Below are 6000 nucleotides of genomic sequence, written 5' to 3' on the forward strand. Positions count from 1 at the left end.
CCCTTTCATGGCCAACATTCAAGAACTTCCATTATTCTACAAATGCCCTTTTGGGGTCAATATAAAAAGGGTATTCATTCCTTCCCTTCTTCAAGAATTCAAATTTTCATACAAGGTATGGGATGAAAAGTAGGGGCCCATACACCCTACTTTCTTTCCCTCCTCTCACCATGAGAAGAGACTCTACACTATTGAGGTCCAACTAAGGCCCTTCCACCAAACATGACCACTTCTTCCCTATCCAAGGGTGAGTGATGCCAAAACAATCTCCATGAAATCCCCTCAAAAACAAAACATCAAGGCAAGCATAAGAATAACATCAAAAGAAAAACAAGTTAAGATCCCTCCAAATCAACCCCAACACACAAGCAAGCAATATAAAGAACCACACAATGCCATATGCATGATTCAAGCATGAAAACCATGAGGAAAAAAATTCAAAAGAGTGAAGAACTCCTACCTTCACAAAGAGTTATGGTAAAATGGTAAGTTGAGAAGAGCTTTTCCTTTTCTTCCTTCAATCTTCCAAACTTTCTCCAAAACTAGAGATTGGGTAACAACCCCAAAACTCTTTCAAAATGCCTCTAAGTATGATCCTTAACTCAACTAGACTTCAAGTAACTTCAAGATGGAGGTTTGGGTCACCAACTCAAGTAATGAGACAATCAAATTTTTTAATCAACCAAAATTAGGGCTTTTCAGTGGCCCTAAAAGTAAACCAAGGAGGCTAAAGGGGTAAAAAGTACTACCCACCCATACCCTTACCCCTAGGGTACTTAAATTTAATGTTTTTAGGCCTTAACGACTTAATAGAACCCAACAAAAGCTAGGAGAATTTTAAGACCAATTAACAACCTTCAAAGAAAGAAAATGCAAAGATAGCACAAATTAACAAGGGGTTTAGTTCCCTCTTTCCTTTGAGTTTTCCCAGCTAAATTTCTTGCACACTCATTGCACACATCAGTAGTTCAAGAAACACATGTATATATGTAAAAAAAATTATCAAGTAATTCATGTAAATTAAAACATCCATTTTTCTACAAATCAATTGTTCATCTCATTCTATTCATTAAAATTGAAAAAATCTAAGTGTTAGTTTTGCATTCATTCACTTCATCATCATACATGTTTATAAAGCATTAAATGATGAAAACAAATATCTGAAAGTAAAGCATCACACATCATAAATAGCATAATAATGTTCTTACATATTGAGTCATGAATATCAAAATAATAATGTATCATCAATGCTAAGATGGGTTGGGGTGAGGCCTCACAGACTCCTTGTTCAAAACTAAAATAGACTTAAATAAATTTTTAGTGGATTCAAAAGCCATAATAGATACTAGGTGGGTTAAAGCCACAAAGGACTTAGAAGAAGTTAAATCAACTGAGTGGCCCACCAAAAGAGAGATCTATGTTTGGGAAGTAGTGGAACAGATTAATGCTCTATTAGAGGGAGGTAGTTGAGGAGTTACTTAAGATAGTAGAAGAAAAAAGGTTAAAGTTAAAGCTTCAACAATAAATAGCCACCTATTGACTTTACAACTACTATTTTTGAAGCAATCATAGAGGAATGTCTTAATTGTAAGTTTTTGTTCATGTCTTGCCTTTTTGTTAATGTCTTTCCACCTTTTTCTTCCATTGGGGATTTTGACATGTGTCCTCCTCCCATCTGTAGCTTGTTGCAATCCTTTATAAGGATTTCCAAGATGTGGAATAGAGGTTGAAAGTCTATAGAAATTTTAGTTTTATGCCATTCACAGTTCATCTAGTTTTGTTTATTGTATGAATGCATTTAGTCTTGTAAACTTGAAGATATAGTGAATATGAATGATTAAGTTGTCAAGTTTTTAGTTATGTTTTGAGTCTATATTAGTATTATGTTCATTTTGAAATGGAAATTAATACAAAAGGAAGTTCTTCATAACTATATATCTGAGTTTTGTCTCCTTTCTTATATATTTGTGATCTTGGGACTATAGTGAACAAAGTTTTTTAAATTTAATGCAATTTGGATGGATTGTATGTCTCTCATTGATTTCTTTGAATTCATAGAGTTAAGTAATTGGTTTTAGTAATTTATAGGGTTTTGGGTATATGAAAGGGATACGATAAGAATGAGATTCAGAGTTCACTATTGACAAATTTAATTGCAAGTCAATTAAATAGGTCTAAGTTGTTGGTTTTGACTCTATATAATAATGGATAAGGCATTTGTCAATTAATTTTAGTTGCAAGTTAATGATTCATAAGGTTTCACAATACATATATCAATCAAAATTCAGTTTTCCATTTATGTAATGAAGAACTAAAGTTGTTGGTTAGCCCTTATTTGTAATAGCTTTCCTTTTGGTTATAACTAGCTATTGTAATCATAGAGCTTGTTGCAAATCTAAGAAGAAATTGTGACCATTATATGCTATAAGGGATAGGTTTGAAAGAAGAAGTATTAGTGAGAAAGTTTCTAAAGAGAATTTCTAAATAACTAGTCACACTCATATCCCTGAGGTGCACCCGCCTTGGCCCTATGGAGCCTAAAGTGTAGAGAGTCTAGTGTACTCTATTGAAGTTAGTTTAGAGCTGTGATAAATCTTGTTGAGTGTGAGATCTAGCTAGTCCTTAGGCTTGTTTTCATCTGCAACATCATGGTATTGGGTTTAGAGTACTTTGTAGTCCAAAAAACACCAACAAAATGGTGACGATAATGATTAGTGCTAGTTCTAAAGATGCAACTTTGTTACATACATTTCATTATGAAACATTTGTAAACCTTTACTATGACTTGTCTAACCACAATATTCTATATATAACATTAAAAATAAATGAAAAATGGAACACAGTTTCTATCCTCATCAATCTTTTCTTACTAAATTATTTTCTTTGTATATTTAAATGATAAAGAATTACCCAAATTGAAAGTTGTTAGTTTCAGGACATTGGGTCAATACATACTCCAATATAGAATATATTTTTTTAATCAAGTACATAATAGTTTGAGCATTTTGACATAATTATTTTGGCTTATTTAGGTATTTTTGACTACCATGTTAGTGATTTTTCAGCTTGTGAGAGTTACTAGAAATGAGTTACTAGTAATTTTTAATGGTTGCGTTTACTTGGCAATCGTTAGGGATTTTGCAAAGATCTTCTCCAGAAAGGGAGTTTGATCCTTGGTTGGTCATCTCAATTATGCTTCTAAAAGAACTCCACCTTAATAAATATATATTTTACTACTCTATCTTGTACTTATTTTCATTAATATTGTTAATACTTTAGGTGTCAACTCCATCAAATCAAAGAGTAAAAAATTGATGTAGTGTTGAATCAAATGAGCCCCCAATGGAGGTGATCTTGTTCCCAACAAATAACCACACAACAGAAACATAGCACAAGATAAAAGATTTGATACCAAACTCAATTCCTTATCCATAAAATAATTGATTACATGTAATGTGTCAGGCTATAAGGCCTTCCCAGTTATAGTCAAATACAAAGAAAGTAATAGTTCTATAAGATCCCTCAAGATCCAATCCCAAACCCTAGCTAGTCTAGATCTATAATACAACAATAATCTAGTAGAAACCTCCAAGGAAGATCTAATCTTGTGCTCACAAGCCACCAAGAAATCTACTTGTTTCCTAAGCTATAGCTACTAGCTCTACTCACAAATTTACAACTTTAGATCCAAACTCAAATCTCTATTGTTCAACCCCCACTAACTGAATTGATGCCTACAAATCTACCCAATCCATCCTTAGATACTTGCATGGACACAATTCAACCTATTGCAAATAGAAACATCTAGAACCCAAACAAACACAAACTACCTTAGTCAGCTTACATCAATAACTAAACACACAAGATATATAAACAAGACCGTAATAGGTCTACACACATCCCTATGATCTCTCTACATCATGATCACATGCCACACACATTAAATGTGCCAGGTCAGCCAATCAATTTCACAAAAACACCATTAGTGAGCCCAAACTATTGAGCATCAACAATGACTAGCCAAGCACTATCAAGCTCCTTTAGGTGTCGAGTACCTTCAAGTGTCAAGCATGTCAAGGATAGCTAAGCTCCTTAGCCAAAACTACAAAAAATCCCCAGAATCACTCCACGTCATAATCATATGTTACACACATTAGATGTGCCAAGTTGATTGATCAAATTTTGAAGAACACCATTAACAAGCCCAAATTGTCAAGCATCAACAACCACTAGCCAAGCACTGTCGAGCTCCTTTAGGTACCAAGTACCTTTAGGTTTTGAGTACCTTTACGTGCTGAGTACCTTAAATTTTTGAGCACACCAAGCATATTCAAGCTCCTCAATTGACACTACAACTCTATAATGACTGAGCACTAGCCCTTCTACGACCGAGTTCTCCAACTCCACAGCCAAAAACACTCCCACACGCAAGATTTATTACAACCACAAGATGCTTCTTCATTGAACACCCTAGGTGCTAAAAAGATGTTCTTAGAGGCTGGAAGAACATCTTGTAGGATTTAACACATAAAATCCCAAACTAGTTATTCACATACATATCCTTCAAGTCTTCAAATTGCACACAGTTTCCCTTTTTCCACTTCTACAATTCCTTTCTAGCAGTAGACAACTGCTTCCCTTTACCTTTCACATCTTCCTTTAGTGCACCATAGGTTTTTTTCCTACACTATCTCTAACCCTTTCAGAATCCTTCAACTTAGGTTCTTCCTACTGAGTTCTCCATTCTACAAAGAAATTAAGCAATGCTTCTTACCACCTTTCTTAATAGTAATCACATATTGGAAACAATCATGCACAACCTTACAAGAATACTACCAAGGCCTACCAAGAAATATGGACAACTACTCATGTCCACAATATCACACAATATGTGATCCTTATCCTACTCAATTTGGAAATCAACAAGACATTGATCCCTCACTTCAAAGCATGTTCGTCTTGTAACTAACCAATCCTATAAGGATAAGGATGTCTCATTATCTTCAAACTAAGTTTCTAAACCATCTCCTTGACAATAAGGTTATTAGTACTACCACCATCTACAATCACATTATGGATTTTACCACTAGATGTGCAATGAGTACTAAAAAAATTCCCCCTCTTCCAAGGTTTTAATACCTACTTACCTAGCAACACTTGAGGGACCAGCAAGTTATCCTCCTCCTACTCAAGTTCATTAACTAAGTCCACGTTCTCATTCACTATTGTAACTGTTCAATCACCAGCCTTCTTGGAGCACTCAAAAGATCTATGTCCTTCTCCTTTACAATGAAAACAATTACCTTTAAATTCACCTCTACCTATCCTCTTCTGCTCAACATGTTTTGGGTCACCTTTAGCACTCAATTTATCCTTTTCTAAGTGATCATGCTTCTCTCTCCCATGGGAACTACCTCAATTTCTCCTTTTCAACTTATCTTCTTCCTTTAGGGCATATTGATAAGCATCCTCAACAAAAAAAATATTCAACATACCAATCTCATATTAAATATTGAGTCTCAAACCATTAATGTATTGAGCCACCTTCTCCTTAGAAAGTTCTCTATGTCTAGACTAGATAGTCAACTTGTAGAACTCCTTAGTATAATCCTTCATAGACATATCCCTCTGCTTTAGATTCTTTAATCTCTTAAATAACTCAAGTTTATAATCAACAAGAATGAACTTAGCCTTCAATTTAGTCACCATCAACTTCCAATGAATGATCTTCATCTCACCTTATTCTTCTCTATCTCACTATAATTATTTCCACCAAAGAGTGGCATACAATTTCAACTTAGTTTGTGCCAACCTCACTCTAAGTAGATCTCTAATATCCTTTAACTCAAAGTAGTCTTCCAATTCACCAATCCAATCAATCAGGTTTTGAGGAGTCAAAGTACCTAAGAAATTAGAAACATCCATCTCATGTTTCAACTTCAAGCAAGTGTTAGATCTATCCATCCCACCAACTCTATCATCCACAAATCTCTCAACTCG

The sequence above is a fragment of the Cupressus sempervirens genome, chromosome 10 (genome assembly GCF_028749045.1).
Source record: "Cupressus sempervirens isolate cs-2001-9-10 chromosome 10, ASM2874904v1, whole genome shotgun sequence".
Classification (NCBI taxonomy): domain Eukaryota; kingdom Viridiplantae; phylum Streptophyta; class Pinopsida; order Cupressales; family Cupressaceae; genus Cupressus; species Cupressus sempervirens.